At 53.9% G+C, this 22,218-nt stretch overlaps 1 long non-coding RNA gene across 1 annotated transcript; it reads left to right on the forward strand.

The window, feature by feature from the left end:
• The first annotated feature begins 471 nt into the window (after window positions 1-471).
• LOC111751627 (uncharacterized) lies at window positions 472-21,798 on the forward strand. Its single transcript, XR_002786751.2, has 5 exons — window positions 472-687; window positions 8,295-8,478; window positions 10,459-12,361; window positions 17,526-17,734; window positions 19,408-21,798. It is a non-coding gene; the product is annotated as an uncharacterized LOC111751627 (long non-coding RNA).
• The last annotated feature ends 420 nt before the right edge of the window (window positions 21,799-22,218 follow it).

Genomic DNA, 22,218 nt, shown 5'->3' on the forward strand with positions numbered 1-22,218 from the left:
TCCGGACAATGTTTTGGGGTCCCGCCTCGGGCAGGTTCCGAGTCACAGGACTCAGGAGCGGCGCTATCAGGCGGAGCCAAGATCGTCCCCGGGGCGGTCGCGGGCAGACTCTCGGAGTTCCGTTGGGTCCCAGTCGCGTCCAGGTGCCCCACTTCCGCGGTTCTATGTTTCCGGAAATCCAGCTCCAAGACGGAGGAGGGTCCCTGGGCGGGCGAGCCAGAACTCCAGGGTGTTGGGCGGAGCCCCTAGCGGCAACCTTGTGGGTGACTGGACACCTGACCCACTGGCTTCTAAGGAGCTCCCGGCCGAGGGTCGGAGACACGGCCCCATCAGCCAGTATTGCGCCCGGTTTCCCTCCTCCGTCCTGGGCGGCCGGGGCTGAGGGGCTGAGAGGGCCCAGCGACAGCTCCCCGCTGTGATCACGCACGACCCGAGGACGCGTGTCGCCCCAGCCCCCCCCCAATCCCGCTACTCAGGTCACCACCGCAGGAGTACAGGGCCATCAAGGAGTGGACCGAGGCGCGCGCTCCCGGGCGGGCGTGGGGGGCACCTGAGGTCTCCGCTCTGTTTTACTCCCCTGCAGGAGCCTCCCTCCTCGGAGCGGTTCCCGCCTGCACTCGGCGTCCTCTTCGTGGGACACTAACTCGCTGTGGGCACTGGCTCGTAGGAGGGCACGCCGGAGGAAAGGTGAGTGGCCAGAGTCCAGGTGCGGGAGGTGGAGCTGGCTGGCTGCACCCCAGCTCTGTCCTAAGGGATCTCAAAGAGCGGGCCTGCAGCCCGAAGGTTGGGAGATTCCAGCATCATTTCGGTAGAGCGGCTGTGTTTTCACCTGGGTCACCAAAAAAGGCTACCTCCTCCCTTCCCTAGGTCCGAGACAATATCATATCAACCCTCAATATGTGAAACGAGCTTAACAATACACCAACTGGCTATTGTGCTTTGGTAGAGCTGGCGCAGAACTGACGCAGAGCAGGGCGTGTGGCATACGGTAGGCGCAAAGTAAATGGCGGCCCTGACGATTCGGGCCTTGGAGGCTGTGTCTTGGCCTCTCCGGCTCTCCTTCACGGCGTTCCGCGGGACCCGAGGCGCTCAGTTGCCAGGCCCGGCCCGGCCTTACCCCTTCACCTAGTGGAAGACGCGGCTCTTCCCGCCCTGCCTTGGATCAGGATGGTCCCAGAGGAACCAAGGGCCTGGGCCCGAGCCCCCCACGACCGGGGCTTCTGAAAATAAAGTAACCAGCAGGCTCAGGGGCCGCAGTGGGGCGCAAGCGTACGCAGAGAAAGGATCCTTTTTAAGCTTTAACACCTCGTCTACACCCGGACCTGGGCCTACAGCCTTCGGAGCCAGAAGTTCCTGCAGCCCAGGGCCGCCCAGCCGGCTGCGAGGCACAGAACGCCGTGCGCGAGGGGCGCGCGCGCGAGCCGGGCGCCCGAGACTCGCCGAGGGAGGAGGGAAGGGCGCGGCAGGCCTCAGCCAAGTCCCCTCGCCTGGTGCCGCGGCTCCGGCGGCCGTGCTGCGGGGCCCGGAGGCCATTTTGAGAGGAGCGAGGAGCGACTGCAAGATGGCTGCGTGGGCACGAGGTAGGTCATGGCGCCGCCGGGCCCAGCCGAGCCCGTCCTAGCTCTCGCCCTGCCGCGCGGCCCACGGGAGCGGAACGCGCGTCGAGGGCGCCCGGCCCGGGGTTGTCTCTGCCACCGCTCGTCCACGCAGGCTCCGAGTGGTAATCACTATGGGAGGCCTCGTGAGCGAACGGCCGCCGGCCCCCTTGGCACATCCCGCCTGGACCCTCCGTCTCGGATACTGGCGACCCGGGTCTGCAACGTGCGCCCCTGGCCGCCGCAGTGGGGCTTGGGTGCGTCGCGGCTGCTGATGAGAAAGGAGCTTCCGGCCCAAGCCAGCCTGGTCGGGCGCCCGCAAAAAAAAAAAAAAAAAAGCAGGGGCTAAATGGCCTTTCCCGCGGCGGAGCGGCCAGGAGTCCGGAGCGGCGCGCCTAGGCCAGCGGCCCGGAACCAAACAATGGAGTTACTTTGGAGTCTGAAACCCGAGGCGCTTCACGCTCTTTTATTTCAGAGGAACGTTAGGCGCGTGGCTAACACCCGCTTTAAAGCACGAGGCCCAAGGCGCAAGCAGGCTGAGGCCGCCCTTCCCGCACTGCGTGTGGTCTCTAGTGAAAGGTTAGTGGCTGGCCAGGGAGTGCAGGGCCCTTTGTGGTTGGTGTGGTTTAGATTGAGAACAGCTCCAGCCCCGTAGGTTCTCCCGGGTCAGATACAGGGGAAGCCCGATGAGCTGACTCCATGGAGCATCATCTTTGAGCTCACTGACCAAAGAAAGGGTCAGTTCTGTTTTCTTTGCCCTCGTTCCACCCCTGTGAATAAGTGCAATTGCTGTTCTAACTGCCCCAACTGGCCCACCACCCTCTTAAGGCGGGACCTATGATGTTCGTTTGTAGAGTAACCAAGAGACTCCAGTAATACTAGTTTGTGTCATAGGAGTCCCCCACTAGATGCCAGGCCTCGTGCTAAGTGCTTCACACACATGCCTGCGTTCTGGCTGTACATTGACAGGTAGAGTGATGATTCCCTCTTTGTGATTTTGGAGACAGCTAGGATGTGGCAGTCAGGATGTGGACCCAGGACTGTCTGCCCCAAAGCCTGTGTTCTTAACCACAGGCATCTGTGGTCTCATATATCAAACAAAGCCCCTTCTGAATCCAAGGCCGCATCCCCACACTGCCCTAACTCATATATGAGGGCTCTTCTCTCACTCCGCACCCCCCACTCACATACCCTATAAGCTAGCCTAAATCCCTGACGTAAAATAGATGTTATGATGGAATACTGTGGTTGTTCTGAGCTTCCTGGCAGCCAAGACAAAGAAGAAAACTTGATGGTTTATAACCTTGTTCAAAAAAGGGAAGCTGGATTGTTCATAATAGCAAAAAGATGGAAACAGCCTAATGCCCACCAATAGATGAATGGATAAACTATGGTGCATACACACAACGGAGTACTACACAACGATAAAGAACAATGACGAACCCGTGAAGCATCTCACAACGTGGATGCATCCGGAGGGCATTATGCTGAGTGAAATAAGTCAATCACAAAAAGACAAATATTGTATGAGACTGCCACTATAAAAACTCATGAAAAGGTTTACACACAGAAAGGAACAATCCTTGATGGTTACGAGGGAGAGAAGGGGTGAGGATGGAAAAACACTAAATAGACAATAGATAAGTGGTAACCTTGGTGACAGGTAAAACAGTACACAATACCGGGAGGGGGGGAAGGAAGCTGGTCAGAATTTTGGAGGGATGAACGTTTTTCCTGCGTAAGATTTATAGAAAATTTAAAGCTGGTGATTATGTAGGTCAACTGCTTTATGTCACAGATGAAGAACTAGGCCCAGGGAGGTTAAGTGATTTTCCCCAAGGTCACAAAGCTAGTAGAGCAAGGTATCCTGACTCCAGTCCATTTCCCATGCTTTTGTGACCAGGCTTTAGTGGTACTGCACCAGGGAGGTGGTTTGGTTGTTGTCTAGTGATCCCTCCATCCCCTATTATAAACTGGAACCTGGATACTGTCTTGTTCCTTTCTTTGACCCAGTTGCTAGCGCTGGGCCAGGCACATCACTGTGGATGTCTGTAAATATATGAAAAACTACTGAGAAAACCTCTCTTAAAGGCTAAGTGTCTAGCCCCCAGGAGATGAGAGTGATAGTGGAGGAGGAGCCACTGGCTCAAGTTCTGTGCGGGGACTTTGTTTTGTTAATGTTGGGTCCCTGAGTCCATTAGCTACCCAGACCTCTCTTCTGGAAATTGGTGCACACTGGATAATGTGTTTCCCCTTTTGGTGGAGGTCCAGCTCCCCTAAATGCCCTGTCACATTGTTGGGCCTCATGGGAAGGGGTTATTTTTCTCTTGGGGGACTGTGTTGTCAGTGAGACCTGCAAATCCCTTTAGGTGAACTAAGAAGGGTTTTCCCATTGCGTGGGCACAGCCGCCATTAGACCTGGTAGACCCATTCTTTTGTCCTCTTGCGATGGAGAGCCAGCCTTTCTGTGCCTGCCCAGGGTTGGTTCCCATGGCTTAAGTACAAGCTGCAGAATGTGGCTCAGAATAATAAGTTTCCATGGCTCCCGAAATGTAGCCTTTAAACCCCTGGCATGATACCAGTAGGTGCTGAATAAATTTATTGACCCTGCCACAGACCAAATTCTCTGGAAATTTGTACCAGAAAGGTGCCATCCTTGGATGAGTGGGTAGATGGGGTCTGCTTCTTGGTGAGGAGGCCCTATACCCAGAAAGGCTCCAACAAATCATGGCCAAATCCCAGATGTTGTCTTGGGGCAGAGTCCGCACTGACAAAGCAGGGTGAGAAGCTGGGGCTGGTTTGCAGCTAAGGCCCCAGCTGTGGAAGAAAAACAGGGTTCAGCTCCCCAGATTAGTGACTGTCTACAAGGATTAAAGGCCCCAAATAATGGCTGGCCTCTCCCCTCCTCAGTGCCAGGGAAGACATGTAAATACAGCCGCACGCCAGCTTAGGCAGTGGATGTGTGTAAATCGAATTTAGCAAATCAGATCATGGTTTAAATGCACTATTTAAAGCAGTCCTGCAGTGAAGCCTTTTACAAAGGGAATAATCATTTTCTGATGCTAATCATCAGCCTCCAATTTATCTCCTTTGTAAGTTCAGATGTTGGTGCACTGGGTGTTCAGAAATTGGGGTGCTCTTGTGTCGGGCTCGGGTGATGGCTGTCTGCCTTCTTTCTCTGATCTCTCATTTTAAATGGGCGCATGTCCTGTTTCTCACTGGGGGCCTCGGATGCTTGTCACTTCGCCTGATCATTCTCATCCATCCCACTCATCTTTTTATAATCTAGTAGAGCCCACCATTCAGCAGCTCCTGGCTTTCTGAGATTTCCACCCTTTCTAGAAAGGGGAAACTATAGCCCTTGCTGCTTTCAGGGTATTAGAACCAACTGCCTCTGGGATCTGAGCCGCCTTTTGTTTCCTGGAGCTTCTGGTACCTCTGGTGCTGCTCCTAAAGAAGATTTCAGAGTCGACTAGACACACCAGCCCCTGAGATTAGAAAGGTGAACTAAAGGCAGGTGTCCACGTGCTGAATAAGCAGTGTCCAAAATATCCTTCCCATTCACAGAAAAATAACTGAGGCCAGGGGGTCAGAGTGACTTTTCCCACAAGTTAAAATCGGGCCTCAAAGGAGAACCTGTCTCCTAATTGCTGTAAAAGTGTTTTATACACTGAGCTGTGGTGCCTTTCTTTGCAGAGAAAATGTAATCAGAGACCATCTGGGTGGGAGAAAAAGAATGAAGGGAAAGAGATGGATCAGAGTGGAATAAAGGAAGTGGGCAGGAAGCTGGAGGGCTGCAAGGAGCCTGACCTTGCTTGGCTCACAGGCCCTGATATAGTGTCTTTGTCAATGCTGCCACTATTGACGTGTTCCTCAGTAATTATGACTGTGTGTTGGCATGGTGACTCGGAGTAAGAAGACTAGAAGCACTGGGTAAATGCACGACTTGTTTTTGCCTTCTAAAGCAGAGAGGAGCTTTTGTAGGTCGTTCCTCCAGGGAGACATGGCAGAAAATTCACCAGACCCAGGCTGGAGCGTGGGTATTTACCACCTGTGGGAGCCAGGTGACCCTGATTGGGGATGGCGTAAACAGAGGTCCTCAACAAGACTTGTGCCCAGTGCAGGGGTCTCACAGAACCTCCGTCCTGTTCCTTTCTGTTGTTCTTTGTTCCCTGGCCTTGTCATGTCAAGTACTGCATAGTGATTTCTCCTCTCTGAATTGTCTGTTTCCAATTGTTTATGTGGTAATCTCCATGAATTTGATTTATCGTAATTTATTTCATATGCCATGAGTATTTGTTTGGAGGCTGAAAGGAAAGGCTGATGGGCCAGCTGTAGGGATGGAGTTTGGGGCTTCCCTTTTGACCCTGGTGCCTTCTCCTTAGATGCTTAGACCACATCCTCCTCTGAAAATCAGGCGAGGTTGCCAGAGCCTGGAGCTGTGCTATCCCATATGGCAACCACTAGACACATGTGCTGTGGATCTCCTGAACTGTGGTTATGCAACATGTTGAAATGATAATATTGGGTTAAATAACATGTATTATTAAAATGAGTTTTCACTGCTGCTGCTTCTTAGCGTGGCTACTAGAAAATTGAAAATTATAAATGGAGCCCACGTTCTATTTCTCTTGGGCAGTGCTGGTCTAGACTAGAGAATCAAGACCTCTTCTGGCCCTGGTGCTCAGTAACTAATCCCAGTCCATCCCCGGAGGCCTCTGGCCACAGAGAGCTCTGTGCAGAGGGCTGTAGAAAAGATACGCTGAAGGGGTGGGAGGCGAAGAGCCTTGACTTTTGGGGCTTTCAGGGGTGCCTAGTCCAGCCCCCTCAGTGGGAATTATACCTCCATTCTTGGAGGCCAGAGTCATGGCCTGAATCTGTAGGCATCATATTTTTCTGCATTTAGGGTTGGGGGGAGGACAGCGTGTCAGTAATACCCAGAAGAATCTTTGGATGAAGGTTTAATGATGCCCCAGTGGAGTTTTATGGGCACAGCTGTAGATGACAGGAGGGTTCTCTTAGGGGTGGACACCCCGCCACCCAAGTCCTGCCAGTGGTTTCATACTCTCCCAGATGTACCGAACCCACAGGCCTTGGGATGCCAGCCATGCCTCCCAGGTCTGTGCCAACCCCACTTCATCAGGTTTCCTTTGGCCTGAGGGCTCCTGGGTGGATCCCCTCTCCTGGCTGCCCCTCCCCCCTCAGCCTTCCCTGTTCTTGGTGAGCTGGAGCTTCTGGGATGCATGCTGGCTAAGAGCCAGCAGCATCTTGGAGAGGCCTCCTGCCCTGGCTCCCTGCCAAGACTTGGGTCTTTGGAGAGATTTTCTGGATGGTGCTGGGTGTATCCTGCTGTCAGAGGGGCCTTGCTCAGCCCTTCTCATCTCCTGGCTGCAGGTCCTGCCTTGCCTCCAGCTCCCTTTCCCTCTCAGAAACTCCACTTCCTACCCCGGAAATGTAGGGGCTGGGCTAAATCAAAGGCCTTCCAGCTCCAGTAAGTGTTGAGTCTGTAAATGGTTCCTCACAAGACTTTTGGAGGTGAGGAATGGGTGGCCAGGAAGTCATGATGAGTCATGGTGATAGTTGACAGGAACCGTTTGTTCCTGGGCTCTGTGCTAACACTTTGAGTACTTTCTCTCCTTTGAGGCCCATCTCTTGGGGTACAAAAAAAGTGGCAGATATAATCTAGGGTCTGGCCTTCCTTTCCAAGCCATATGCCCTTTTGGTGGTTGCATGGAGTATGTCTCAGAAGCTACAGCCCTGCCCCTTAAGAAGGTGGGAGTCTGAGTCCCCAGTGGGTCCTCACCTCCCAAGATGTCAGCCTGGGCTCTGGAGAACAGCATGAGCTTGTTGCTAGAGGATGCTTCTGCAGCATCTTTTGCTTTCGGCTGGCCAAGAACCTGGAGAATCCCTGACAGGAAGCCTCTGTGCTGGGCCCTGTGTACCTTGGCAATATGCCGGGAGGGCTGAGGAGGTGAGGCATTCCCCTGTTCCGGCTTGTCTCCTCATTGCCAATGTGATCATAGCCTTGATGTGCCTCAGTCTGTAAAATCAGGGGCTTGGCCTAAGCTTACTAGCCTTCCCATGGCGCCAAGGGATTGGGGCTGCCCAGGGTGCAGTTGGGGTTTTGCTTTCTGTGGTATTATGCCCCCTGAGGCAGTGCCTACAGTCCTCTGGAGGAGGGGAAGGGTGGCCCATGGTGTCTCTCCTGCCTTGCCTTGCCCTGAAGCAGAGGACGTTAGACCTTCTTCTTGTCTGTCCCATTGGGTGGCGCAGCACGTCTGTCTCTAGGACAGGAGAGGCAGTGAATGCCTCTGAGAGCAGCCACTTCCTTGGGGAGTGCCAGGGAAGACGGAGTAAAGAGTGGGAGCTCTCAAGTTTACAGGCGCAGCTGCCCTTTAGCCTTCAAGAGCCTGTTCAGAGCCCACAAGGATATGACCTCACATCTGCCTCTGAGCTGCTTTGCTCATCAGGGATAGTGTTGGCTGTTAACTGAAAGATCGGTGGTTTGAACCCAACCAGTGGCTCCTTGGGAGAAACACCTGGCGATTTGCTCCCATGAAGATTACAGCCTAGAAAACCCTATGGGGCAGTTCTACTCTTTGCCATTTGGTTGCTATGAGTTGAAACCGACAGCACCTAACAACAACAAAAATATGTACCTTGTGGCACTCAAGAAATATCCATTTCCTTCCCCACCAGAGGACCTGCAGCTCGTGAACTGTCGGGGGACAGAGACTGAGCACGAGTGAGCCAGAAAGGCTCTGCTGTGGTGACCATCCTCCTGGCGTGCCGCGCACATGCGCAGGTCTGTAATGCGTGAAGGCCCAGGGAAGGCAGAGAACAAGGGATTGGGCTCATCTCTCTGTCCATCAGTCCCTCCACAGTAAGTCATGGTGTTTACTGCCTGTCCACACACTGCTCCCTGACCCCAAGGAGCAGAGAAACCAGCGTTGGCCAGCCTAAAACCAAAAAACCAAACCCATTGCCGTCGAGTTCATTCTGACTCAAAGCGACCCTATAGGACAGAGTAGAACTGCCCCATAGAGTTTCCAGGGAGCGCCTGGCAGATTCAAACTGCCGACCTTTTGGTTAGCAGCTGTAGCACTTAACCCCTATGCCAAGGAGGTACATATTCAAGGAGCAAATTGACTATGGAGTTAGCGGGGAGGAATGGGTTTGGGGTGGAGTCATCAGAGAAGTTTTACTGTGCCCAAACACGTCTAGGCTGGGGAGAGAGGAGGACAGGGCCTCCCTGCCTGGGAGGAAGAAGAACTCCCTGAGCAGAGGCCCCATGATGGGGATGGAAGGGCAGGGAGGAATTCCCCTGGACTGGGCCAGAGATTTGGTGCAGAAGGTCAGGTCAGGTGATGGAGGCTGAGAATGGCAGAGGTGGGAGCAGGCTAAGGGAACTGGCCTGCCTACCACATGCAAGATGGGTGGGTGTCGGGGGCTGCCAGGCCCCATGCTGCCCCGGCCAGCCCATACTGAGCTGGTACAGCTGCCCTGGGCCCCCGAACCTCTTTGGCACTTGGCCTGGACTTTAGCAGCCCCAGGGCTGTGTTGCCGAGCATCTTTCAGCTAGTGAGGGAACTCTGGAGTTCAGAAATTGGAAGTGTTCCCATGCTGGAGTGTATTTTTTCTACCGCATTCATTTATTCATTCAACATTTATTGATGGCCCACTGTGTCAGGCTCTGGGCAAGGCCTTAGGGAAAGAGAAGAAAACCACAGTCCCTTGCCCAGCACATTATGCTTATGTAATCTGGTTGTTGAAATTTCATCTATACATCTAGAATGGGAAGGCCAGGCTGAGAGTGGGGTGCTGGATTAGAGGGTGCTGGGGCACAGTGGTTAGAGCTATGGCTACTAACCAAAAGGTCGGCAGTTCAAATCCACCAGCCGCTCTGTGGAAACCCTGTGGGGGCAGTTCTGCTGTGTCCTGTGGGGGCGTGATGAGTTGGAATTGACTCCACGGCAATGGGTTTGTTTTTTTTGGTTTGGGGGCATGACCATTATCAGTGTATGGGCTTCTGGGTCTCCCTGCCCCTCTCCGTACCCCAAGAGCCTGGGAGAACAAGGTTAGAGGGCAGTTCCTGCTTGGTCTACTGTGCCCTTAAGCCATCATTGAGCCTGGGCAAGAACTAGAATTCTCCAGATTCCATTTGTTCTATATACCCAGTGCCGTCGAGTCGATTCCGACTCATAGCGACCCTATAGGACAGAGTAGAACTGCTCCATGGAGTTTCCAAGGAGCGCCTGACAGATTCGAACTGCCGACCCTTTGGTTAGCAGCTGTAGCACTTAATCACTACGCCACCAGGGTTTCCAACTATAGAACTGTGAAATCTCCATTTCCTTTTCTCCGTTTAAAAACAACTGTAATCTTAGGAATCAGACTAGCAGTTACCGATTGAGTTTTGTGTAGGAGATTCGTAGGGAATACCTTAAAGGCAATCAGATAATGAATTACGTCTGGTTGAATTCAGGTACAGAGGTTTCTCCTCCTTGGAACAAATCAGACACTGTTTGGGGCACCAAGGCTAGAATTCTAGCTGGTTCTACTCAAGCTGGACCTTGAGTATAGTTCTTGGCAAGTTGGCCTGCACATAAGCTAGCAATGGTGGGTGCCCAGCTACCTTCTCTCCACATAGCTGGCTGGAGTTTTGGAGAGTGGTCAGTATGGCCCCTAGATTGGGGCCCAACCGGCCAGTGAGTCCACCAGCCCTGCAGCCAGACTACAAGCTCTGACATGCCCCCACTTACCTCCCAGGAGTATAGATTTCATCTCCTTGTTATTATTACTACTTTGGTGGGTTTTTTAATGGAGGTTGATGTGTTTCTTCTTTTTTTTTTTTTTTTAATAGGCACAGTTCTTTAGACGTTACATGGCATTTGTGGTTAAAGTACTTGTCAAGGATGTAGGTGTGTAAGTATGGTATGGTGGGGCGTCTGACCTCCTCTAACTTCATAAGGGAGAAGGAGAATCAAGATCAGCAACCCAAGGCTGACTTCTATGAGGTGGAGGTCAGATATACCTCCTCTCTCCGATATTTTACTAATCCAGACACCATCTATCCCTCGCATGGCACTCTCTGCTTCACTGTTGGGTTTGATAATGCATTGCAATGGCCACACAGAACTCACAGACCATACTCACACTTTGGGGTTTGTTAGGGAAGTAACAGGTTAAAATTCAGGATCAGACCCCTTGGCCCCTTGGGCCTCTTCAGCCAACCTGGCTTCTGTCCTGCCTGGCCAAGTGTCACAAAGCTCTTTAACTCTGCCAGTAAGTGCTTGGGGGCACCCCATTTCACCAGTAAGCCTTGGCCCAAAGGTGCTCAGCTCTTTTGCTCTGCGGGTCGGCACACCCACTATAGTGGCCTTGTTCTGTGGGCAGGGAAGCCCACCATGCCATGTTGTGCTGGTGTCCTGGTTCTGCTGCTGCTTCTTGCTGTCTTGTGCCATATCTGGTGTTAGGGTTCTGTCTCTATGTCTCCTGGGTCTAGAAGGTTCTCAGCATGGAGGCCCTGGGTCCAAAGGATGCACTTTGTTCCCATCTCTTCTTCTTGGTGGTAGTGAGGTCCCCCTTTTTGCCTCTGGGCTGGCTCATTTTAAGCCTAGGGAGATGGCAAAACTGACCAGTCCCCTCTTTAGGGTTCCATACACCTTCCAGTGGTTAAGCATTTGGCTGGTAACCAAAAGGCCAGCAGTTCAAATCTATCAGCCACTCTTTGGAAACCCTACGGGGCAGTTCTGCTCTGTCCTGTAGGGTCACTATGAGTCAGAATTGACTCAATGGAAACAGGTTTGGTTTTGTTTTTTTTTTTGGTTACTCTCACAAGGGTGCCGTGCTCTTCTTTGCATTATTATCAAGCTGTCCAATTGCCTTGATGGGCCACAAGCTCCTTATTTGCATAGCCCCACCCAATCATTTGGTGGGAGTTACAAGATCATGGCTAGAAAGGCCATATAAAAGCAGTCCATCACACTGCAAGGACGGGCTGTAGCACTTCTGACTATGTGGAACATGGTACCAGATCTTTGAATGGATCCCTGGGTCCTTGGCCACAGAGACTCTTGGGTCAGCTTCCATACCTCAGCTTCTGTATGGTCCAGCCAGCCACTGCAGGTGGGCTTGATGAGCTCATAGAACAGGCTTTTCTCTATGGGCAAGCAAGAGGCTGGTAGTGACATACAGAACAGCACTGGACTCTGCTTCTGAAACCCAGAGAGGTTGATGAGGCTGATTTCCCAGGAGGGTGCCGTGCACTCTGGGTTCTGTGACTGACCCTGCATGTCCTCGGTGAGCAACTGGACAAGTGAACAATCAGAACCTGGTAGGCAGTGGGCTTTCCCTATGCTGGGGGGCATTGTCTCCCTTCTGGCTCTCTTGCTTGGATCTCCTAGGTTTATTTAATGAATGTCATGTGCACGGAGACTTGCCTTGTGTTTAGATGTGGTAGCTCATTGACGGCACATGCTCCAGTTCCGAGGCTAGCCCAGGAGACGCTTCGTGCAGGGGAGAAGCCAGCTTTACAGTTGTCCCTTTCCCATTTTGTCACCCCTCTTATGTTCTTTCCTTCTCTCCATTTCAGGACACCGCTCCAGAGCCAGAGACAGGGAAAAAGGAGAAATGGGAGACACTGGTAGCAGGAGCTGGAAGGTGGTCCAGGCCTGATCCAGGCTTTGTGCTGCGTGTGTACATGCCCAGTTCTTTCCAGCAGCTGTTTCAGCCTCTCTGCGTCATGTATATGTGCAGCCGGAGAGGTAGAGTGGGTTCTTTATTGCTGTTTTGTTTTGTTTTTCTTCTTTAAGAAGAATAACTCAGTTTGGGGAGGAACTAAAAAAAATAGCCCAGGTGATTCTTGGAACCAGCTGCCTATCAGATTGAACCGTACGAAATTTCCTGTTTGTAGCTCGGAAACACTCAAGCATTGGTAATTTCACATGGTTCAGCCCAGTCTGGGAGGATTGAGAGGGAGCCACCTTTATCCCCATGAGCACACTCTAAGGGGTCTGTGGGACTTGAACCATCTGTGTTCCTCTTCATCCTATGATACCCTTCTCAAAATTATTTCAACAACAGGAAGAAATTACCCTAACCTGTGGACTCTACTGCAAGGGGAAGCTGCCCCAGCAAGGCTCCACTTTGGTTCTGGATGTGTCTCTTTGAAATGCAGGGCAATTAAGATGATTTTTGAGCACCTTTTCTTTCAATATTAAAAAAAAAAAAAACAACTCCAGGCAGTTCAGCCAACCCTGACTAAGGGCCGAGACCAATTTCAAACTTTTCTGTTTCAGGAGGCATTTGCTTCCGCTTGGGTGCCTGAAATGGTGTTTTACCTCACCTTCTGCGCAGACGGCAGCGCGTTCTAGGAGCCAGGGCTGGGGAGGTGGCTCGCAGCCTCCTCCTAACCTTTCAGCCACCCCCGGCTGGGTGGCCAACGATGTGGGCTTTGGACTGAATGCGCCCGCCGCTGCTGTCTTACATTCATTACACCATTGTCAGTGTGCATGTCTGGGGCTGCCTCTGGGTGTGTGTATTTCTTTTTGTGTCTGCGTGTCAGTGTCAGCCTGTGTGTGTCTGTTTATGTCGCCTGTCTCAGCGTGCTCTGTGCAACAAGGAGCTGGGGTGGGGAGGTGTTGGTAGGAGGGAGGGCATTTCAAAGCCTGACTCTCCCCCTCGGGGATCTCAGGAGATTTATCTATATATATATTTTATGCTGTTCATTGTGTGGGGCTACGTGCAAGGGTCTGACCAGGTGTGGTGTGATCAGCCGTCGGGCTGGGTGAGCCCCATCTGCTGAGAGCTCACAGACTCACCCGCCTGCCCGCCCACCGCCCATGGGGAGCTTGTCCCCTCACAGCTCACCATGTCCTCTCTAATTTATTAGCTGGGAAGGAGGAGAAAATGAAACGTTGCCTGAAGACAATGGCCGAGACAGCAGGTCCCACCCCACACAGCCGCCAGCACCTCTTCCCCCCCAGCCCTGTCTCCTCCCCTGCAGTCGGGGTCTGCATTACCCTGCTAAGTCTGAGTAACAAACAACAAGAACCCCCAAATCAACCTATAAAAACTATGCCCGCCCTGGACAGGCAGAGGTAACTTATCGACCGCTAAAGTGGGAGAGGGCAACAAGGTGAAGGTTTGAGCCAGAGTTTGTATCTGCTGGGCCTAAGGCCCCTCGTTCACTCGGGGACCCCCACCTCCAAGTCCCAGACACCCCCCCTCCCCAGCTCCCAGCCAGGCCAGAGAGGGAAGGGGCCCAAGGCAGCTGCAGAAGCTCTGTGAGTAAACACTTTCCTGGGTTCCCATTTTCTACACCCACCACCCCCTGCGGGTCTCCACTCTCTGATGCTCCTGCCCTGTTACACACACACACACACACGCATGCACGCACGCACGCGCACACACACGCACACACCCCAGCATCCCCTTTTCTGTGGCCCGCACAATGAATTCATTGTCCAGGGTGTGATTTGAATAAGGGATCGGGCGGGCCTGTTCCCAGCATTGTCCGAGGGGCTGGGAAAAAACCCCAGCGCAGGCAGGAGGACCAGACCAGACAGAGACAGATGCCTAAATTAGCAACAAAGCTTTGTGCATGTCCCCTGGACAAGGGCTTGCCTTGTTTGCGTGGACTCGAGGGTGTGGAGCTGGCCGGCTGCTCGCACGTCGCCCCATGTTAATTAGTTTTGCATGCATGTCTGAGAAGGTGCCAGCAGAGACCTGTTTGCCTTTCCCCTGGAGGGGGCCCCGTCTGTGGGACTGGGGGCTATGGAGCTGGGAGGGGCTGGGCCTACCTGGGGAGCTGGGCACCAAGCCTGTGGGGGCTGTCAGCTCCCCCATCATGCTTCTCTGTCTGCCCATTGGGGTGTCTGGCTTTGCTCCCTTGACCCCCTCTACTCCAACCCCTCCACGTCTAGAAGTTGGTTAGCCCTGACTACAGGGAACTCACTGGCTTCCACCCAGACCCAGGCCAGTGCCTGTCCATCTGGCATTCTGTCTCTCGCGACACAGGGCCCCTTGGGACAGGGCAGCAGAAGCGACCAGTCTGGGCTCTTGTCCGTCCCCGAGCCAGATGGCCAGTCTGCTTATCGCATTACGGCCTCCCCTGGCCCCAGACCCCCGCCACCCATGCTTGGGCCAGGATCTTGTTGAGGATGTGATGGAGAAGCCCCCTCTCAGAGCCTTGCAGAGGCCTGGCCCTGAGCAGGGAGGGAGTCTGGTAGGCAGCTCAGTCAAGCCCTGGCTGCTGGCCTACTGGGTGACCTCTGGCAGACCAAGCCCCGCCCTGAACCTCAGTGTTCTCATTAGCAAAACCGTTCCCTTCTAGCTTAGAAAGTGTGGTTCTGACTTCTGGTGATGGCGGTGGTGGCTGTTTCAAAGTGTGTGTTGATTTAGCGCTCGCTGACTTAGCATAATGACAGGAAGGGGACAGTGAGTTCTGTTTGGGAGAGGAAAGGGGAGTTGTAGGACTTGAAAACTTGGGTGGTTGCAGGATCAGGAGCAAACAGAGCCTCTCTTCCTAGGTCCTCGCAGACCCCCGCCTTCTGCAGCCCGGCCCTCCTCCCCTCACCCCCGCCCCCACCCTGCAGTGGTGGCCCAGCTAGAAGGGAGCTTGGCAGGGGCAGCAAAGGAGAAGCTGGAGGAGGAAGAGCTGCTGGCCGGGGGCCCTGGGTGTGTCCTGTCACCCCCTGCAGGCCCTGGGACTGGGTACAGGGCTGAGAAGGGGCTGGACGCCTGCCAAGCTGAGCCTCTATATCGCTTCCGGTGTGTTGCCTTAAGAGTTTCCCCCTCTCCGTAGCCCCTCCAGTCACCTCAGGAGCTGGGCAGGGGTTGTGGGTTGTTTGGGTGCAGGGGCCTTGGGATTCAGCAACTAGGGGGTCTGGCTCCGAGGCCCTTCCTGGCCTTTGCCCTATTCAGCACTGCTGGCCTAGTCCTCTCCTCATAACTTCCAGGTTAATTGAAAATCCCAGCCTGGAACCCTTCACAGTCTTGTGCAGAATCCTCCAGCTCCTTCCCATTGGTCTTTATCACAGGTGGACTGAGCCCACCTGATTTCTCACAGTCCTGGTGACCTCCCCTAGACAGAAAGAAGGGAGCTCTATTTCCAGTGCCTGTACTTGAACTGATTTGGGAAGCCTTTGGTTCAGGAATGCTGGGGTCTTGCCTAGAGAAAAGCTTTTAATGCCCTGATTTCTTCTCTGTCCCTTTTAGCAACCTCCCCCATCTCCAGGGCTTCCTCTCACCCTCCCCTCAAGTGCTGTGGAATGCACTTTGCTCAGGGTCTGGCAGCTGGCCAGAGAACCCACACAGAGCCTCTGGGGTTAACCTGGCCTGCTCAGTCCAAGCTGGGGAAGCCCTGGGCCTTCCCTCCAGCACCCACCTTCCTCGCCTCACATGGCCCCGCCAGCCAGTCCTGCCCCAGCATACTCACTCCTTGCGTCTGAGCTGCCTGTCCCCTCTGCCCACCTGTCTCCCTGTTTTTGGGAGCCTCTCTTCTACCCCCTCCTGTGTTTCCCTGGCTGTTCCTCACCCAGGCTCGGTGTCTGCAGGTGAATCTTGAAGTCAGTGAAGAGAAGAATGTAGAGGTTAGAGCTTTAGAGCTTTGCAGCAGGGACAGAGAGAGAGGGCGCCCATGGCAGGGGTGGGGAAGAGCTGCCCACTGCCCTCCCTGCTACTCCCCACTCCTCCCTCCAGGGTTTTAGCCGCCTCAGCTGTAGCTCTGAGCTTCTTAATCTGGTGATCGACATGGTGCTAGGGGGCGGGCTGGCAGGGGCTTTAGGAGGTGACGGGGGTCTTGGGAGTTGTACTCTAAGGGGAGCGTCACACAAAGCCTAGGAATCACATTCCAAGTGTGGCTCCCCTTCCCAAGGCGGCCTGGCTGGGCTGGGCTTGGCATGGGGGAGCCTGATACAGTGTGGGCCACAGACCTGGCACGAAATGGGGCGCCACCTTACTCCTAGTTCCACAGGGGGAAATTTCCCGAGACAAAGGCCTTCCAGCTCTTTCTGCACGGCTAAGATTTTATTGTTTGGTGTTCCTCCCCCTGCCCCCCGCCACTTCCCAGATCTCCTGGCTCCAAGTGTCAGAAGAAACTGTCCTATGAGTTGCAGGCATTCCTCTGGCTAGTGAGAAAATGCTCTCAGGGCTGGGCTGGTCAGGGGGCACAGATTATTCTAGAACTAAGCAAGCATGCTGGGCAGGGCCCTGAGAAAACCTGGGGAGTTAGGAACTTGAGGTGGGGATGCTGAGGGCAAGCCCAGGTGGTCCTGAGGCTTCTGGGACACTGGGATGGCAGTGCCCAGGTTTGGGGCCTTGGCTGGTGGGGGTGGGGCAGAGGAGGAGGAGGAGGAACTGTGGGCAGAGACCAGATCAGGGCTGTGCTTCTGGCATCACTGTGCAGTAGGGCCCTGAATGTCTTGGGGCCTCTTAACCCTCATCTGTGAAGTGAGAGTAATAATCCCTGCCTATGGAGTGCTGTAGAGAGGCAGTGATGTTTCAGTGGTAGAAGTCTCAGCTTCCATGCAGGAGACCTTGGTTCGAGTTCTGGCCAGTATATCTCATGTGCAGCCACCACCTGTCTGTCAGTGGAGGCTTGCATGTTGTTATGATACTGAATAGGTTTCAGCAGAGCTTCCAGACTAAGACCAGGAAGAAAGGCCTGGCGATCTACTTCTGAAACTCAGCCAGCGGAAACCCTATAGATCACAAAAGCCGGCTCCGAAACCCTTCCCAGAATCCTGCGTCCTATGCAGGATTGAGCAGGACTGAGCAGCGATTAGTTGTGCTATGCATGGGGTTGCCATGAATTGGGGGCCGACTCTGGGGCAGCGAAGAACAGTAACAACATAGAGTGCTATAAGGAGTGTGGGGCAGGTGGGCGCCACTGAATAAGGGTTCATGTTTCTTCTCCCTTCCCCTTAGGTATGGGGCAGATATGAAGGGGTTCAACTTCTCTGGGACAGCCTGGTCCCAACCAGTCAGAATGGCAGCTGGCCCAAACCATCATTCCAAGGAGGGGGGCACAGCTGGGTTGAAATCCGTTCATTTGTCCTCGTGTCCTTCTGCTCTATCACGTGACTGTTCATCAGCAAGCACAGACGTCACTCGAGGGCAGTGCGTGATGAGGCGAGGTCAGTCATAGGATCGGGGATTCTGGGATCTCCTTTGCAATCTGAGCAGGTCAGATCTGCCTGGCACAGGGCACCCCTGCCTGACGCAGAGGACCTGACAGCAAAGGGCAGTGGTCTGAGATGCATCCCCAGCTCCAGGCCTGGCCCTGGCTGCAGCTCAGCCACCAGGCTCTGTGGTGACAAGCTGCTCCTGGGGGTTCCCACCCTCCTCACATCTCCTGGAGCTGTCTCTCTGTCCTGGTCCTCCGTCTCAAAAAGCATTGTGGGTCAGGATTAGGGGCTTGTTCTCTCTCTGATCCACCTCCTCCTGCCTGTTTCTCCTGCAGCCAGAGGAGGTGTATGGCTCCTACTGTGTGGCCGGGGAGTGGGGAGGGGGGCCTGGAGCCTCTTGATCTGTCGATGACGAAGGCTTCTAGCCCCATGGTAGCACCTGCCCCACCCCTTCTTTACCCTGGCCTTTCTCTTTCCCATGCTGGGTGAAATCCCAGAAGGCCCCAGGTGGCCTGGCAAAGTACGAAGGGCACAGGAAGGAACAGCCCCACCTAGCTGAGAGGGGAAGACTTGCACTCCAGCCCCGCCCAGCTGTTGAGTGGTCTGGGCAAACCAGCTCCCTCTCTGGACCTGGAAAATGAGCATTGGATAAGATGGTGTCTGAAGCCCCTTTTAGCTCTGACAATTTGTAATCTGAAAGTTCTTGCTTTTTCTCCTCTGTTACCTGCCAGTGACCCCCACTCCCATGCTGGCTCACAGGAAAGCCAACTGGCTTTGTCCCCTTCAAGCTGCCCTGGGATGCAGGGAGGTAGGCCACAAAAATGAAAACCCAGTTCACTGCTGGCAAGTGACACGGGGCTGGGAAGTGACTTGGGCCAGGGAGCATAAGTCTTATCTGGGTTTGCTCCCAGCCCCTAATCTGAGTGCCTTCACTTCTGTTTTCATTTGCTCTCAGTACTTTTGCCCTCAATACTGTTTGCTCTCAGTGGCTCTGTTTGCTGCAAGGCAGCCTTCAGGGTGAGTTTACGGCGTTCTCCTTGGAGCTTGCCTGTCCTACCTCCCTGGGCCAGGGCCTTAAGACTCAAATGCTCCAAGCCTTGAGAAGTAGCCCCAAGGGGTGCCTGTCCCCTTTCCCCTGCACCCTCAGTCAGGCAGCTTTGCCACCAGTGTAGTAGCTGACACAAGTATGGGCCATGGAATCAGAGGGACGTGGGCTCAGATCCTTGTAGGACCAGTATGACCTTGGGCCAGTTCCTTAACCTCTCTGAGCCTCGGTTTTCTTATTTCTAAATTGAGGATAACTGTCCCTTTCTCGTAGAGTTACAGTGAGGCATAGAAGTAATACAGGTGATACTCTCTTTAGTGTCAACCAGACCCAGAGGTTCCAAAGGCCAGACATAAACCATTGTCCTTCCCAACTTCTTGACTTTGCCGTTTCAGGACAGCCATGCTGGGGAGGTTCTGAGAAAACTTCAGGTGAACGTCTCCCCCTAGCCAACCCTCCTCCCTCCCCTAAACCCAAAAACCAAACCCACTGCCATTGAGTCAGTTCCGACTTATAGCCACCCCAGGGAGCGGAAATACCTAGTTTCAGCCCTAATAATACCTGAATGAGATTTATAGGACACCTCCCTCCCTAGAGTGCAAAGCTCCTTCTCACGTGTGATTTTTCTTCTCTTTAGATTGCCCTGTCAAGTGTGATGGGACAGCCTCTTTTCAGCTTTTCTGAAAATGGAAACCAAGAGGAACTGTGGGTCTTTCGAAGGTCACAGGATTGGAATACAGAGCCAAGCTGCCCCAGGACACGCGAGACCATTGCATGGGAAAAGCCTTTCACTTGCTAAGGAAGGAAAGCCACAGTTGCCACTGTCCTGAGGCTGCAGAAGCCAGGGGGCAGGATGGAGGAGGAGGACCTGGGCAGGGGACCTGGGGACACCTGGCCCAACCCATCCTGCAGGGGCCATGCCTTTGGTTTGTTGGCTAAGCATCTCCACCTCCACCATCTCTGCCCCATTATACCACCTGCCTGTGCTGGGTCTGAGGTGCTTCTGGCAATTGGCAGCTCATCACCGTCCACGTTTCCACCCCAGAGGGCCCAGGGCAGCACACCGGGAGGCTGCCAAACAAGGGCTCCAGCCTTCCAGGAGTTAACACCTCCCTCTTCCCAGCTGTCCTCCCTTTGGTGCTCTTCTTCGTCCCTCCTCCCACTCACAGCAGGCAGGGCCGGGACCCAGGAGCCGTGTGGCTGCGTTGTTGCCAGGGGAGCCGGGAGGCAGATCTGAGCTATGCAGGGAAAAGGCCCAGCCTGTCAAAGTGTCTGAGATGAACCGCCGCCGTCCCTGTGCAGCTGGGCTCAGACGTGTCTCGGCTCTTGTTCTGTGCCTGAGAATGGCGAAGCCCAGTGAGGTTCAAGGGCAAACTTGCTATTCATTCGTCAGGGGTTCTTGACGTCCAGTTTCTCCCAGGAATGGGCCCCTCCCCTTTTCTCTCCCTCCTGTGACATATTCCTGGGTGCCTTTGGTGAGGACTGCACACCCTCCTCCTCCTCCTGCCCAAACCCTCTCTGGAGGCCCCTGAATAAACTCCCCCAAGGAGACCAAGCACGGCGGAGACAATGGCTGTGGGAAACTATTCAGGCGGGGTCCCAGCCAGGCTGGTCTGCCCTCTACTCCCAGCACCCCTGCGGGCCCCACTCCCCTCTGACTCCAGGCACCCCTGAGCCATCGGCCTGTACAAGCTGGGACAGGAGGAAACCACTGGCAACAGGCTAGTCCAATCCCATTCTCAGTGGGCTCCGTGGCCACGCCTCTGTGGCCTGTCTCTCACACTGGCTTGCTGTCTTTGTGTCTTTCTGTACCATCGTGTGCCTGTTTGAAGACACACTCCAGCACTGTTGGTTGGGGAGTGTAAATTGTGTCACTGTTTCTGAAATGTGGCAGTATCAAAATGTAAAAGGCACATATACTTTGTCACAAATGGCACTGCTAGGAATTTACTGTGTGGTTACATTTGCAAAGGGCCCGAAAGAAGTATGTACAAGGATGTTCAACAGAGCATTTCTTTTTAATTGGAACAGATCGATGGCCCATTCATCCCGTGGAATACTATGCAACTGTAAAAAGTAACGTGGCTGCCCTGTGTCTACCAGCCGGTGTGGAATACTGGCAGCGTGTATCAGGAGATGGGTAGAATAAACTGCAGAATAGGCAGTGGTGTATGGTCTTTATTTGTGTGTATGTAAAAGGCACAGGTGCGCTTCTATATGGAGAGCTTCTGGAAAGATGGACTTGAAAGCGACCTCTGGGGAGTGGGGATGGAGGGATACACTCTTCTGTACTGTGAGGTTTTCTTACCATGCTTGTGAAATCCTTCTGTTTGAAGAGGCTGTTTCATAGGTTTAACTTCTACTAACCATCTTGAGGTGGGAGCTCCAAGAGAAGGGTGATGACGTTGGAGGGAAAAGCATCCCAGCAACACTGATGACTGCTGCTTTTGGCCATTTGGGGCCCCAATAATCATATAGCATCATTGTGTCTCCTATTACTAATTAGAAGCCAACTAAGCGCCAGGTTGAGTATCTCTAGATCTCGCTTAGCTGGGCATCGTCATTCCAGTTTCACTGTCGTGGGAGAAAGGTTGATGGGTTTGCCCATGGCCCTGTGGGTGACGGGTAGAGCTAGGTGTCTGGGAAGTAGGGGCGGGGGTCGGCTCCGTGTTTCCCGCTGGTAGACTTTGCCCCTTCACTTTCTGGAGCTGTGTGTTTTGGGAAGAGGCTCTTGGAAGCCCCACCTCCCCCCCGGGGGGTCCATGTGCTGGGGACGGTGAAAGTAGGGAAGGGGGGAAAGTGTCCCCACCCCCCGCAGGCCAACAGAGGTGTCATTGTGCTGGGGTCGGGCCCAGCTTGGGCCAGCATGGGGGAGTAGACAGACGTGAAAGGCCCTGTTTGCACAAGCAGCCTGTGTCTGGACAGAGAGACGTCACCGCACTGAATGCAGCACCAAGCGCCAACTGTGGCCCCTCCCTGCCCACTTCACCCTCAAAGAGTAAATGGCCTGAAAAGTGTTTCTGAGGAGTGACACTCACCACAGGCCAGGGCGAGGCCACAGCTGTCAGTGGCGGTCTCCCTTAGGGCCCCCTTTGCCCTTGAGGGCTCCTGGAGCCCTGGTGTCTACATTCACCCCAACGGGCTGCGGGGCCAGCAGAGAAGGGAGGGAAGATGCATTAAGAGCGGCTGTGTGCCGAGGACTTACAGGAGCCAGACCATGTACTTTAGCTCAGAGACTCCTCATAACTTTATCGGCAGTAGGTACCACTAGTACACCCATTTTACAGATGAGGACACAGAGGCTCAGAAAAGTTATGATATATGTCCCAAGTCACACAGGTACTAAGTGGCAGAACCTAAGTCTCTTTAAAGTCTTTACTCCCCACCCCAGTTAAAGGAGGTCCCCAAAGCTGCAACTCCTCCCTCACCAGCCCCTATACATAGAGAA

The sequence above is a fragment of the Loxodonta africana genome, chromosome 13, assembly GCF_030014295.1.
Source record: "Loxodonta africana isolate mLoxAfr1 chromosome 13, mLoxAfr1.hap2, whole genome shotgun sequence".
In the NCBI taxonomy this organism is placed as follows: domain Eukaryota; kingdom Metazoa; phylum Chordata; class Mammalia; order Proboscidea; family Elephantidae; genus Loxodonta; species Loxodonta africana.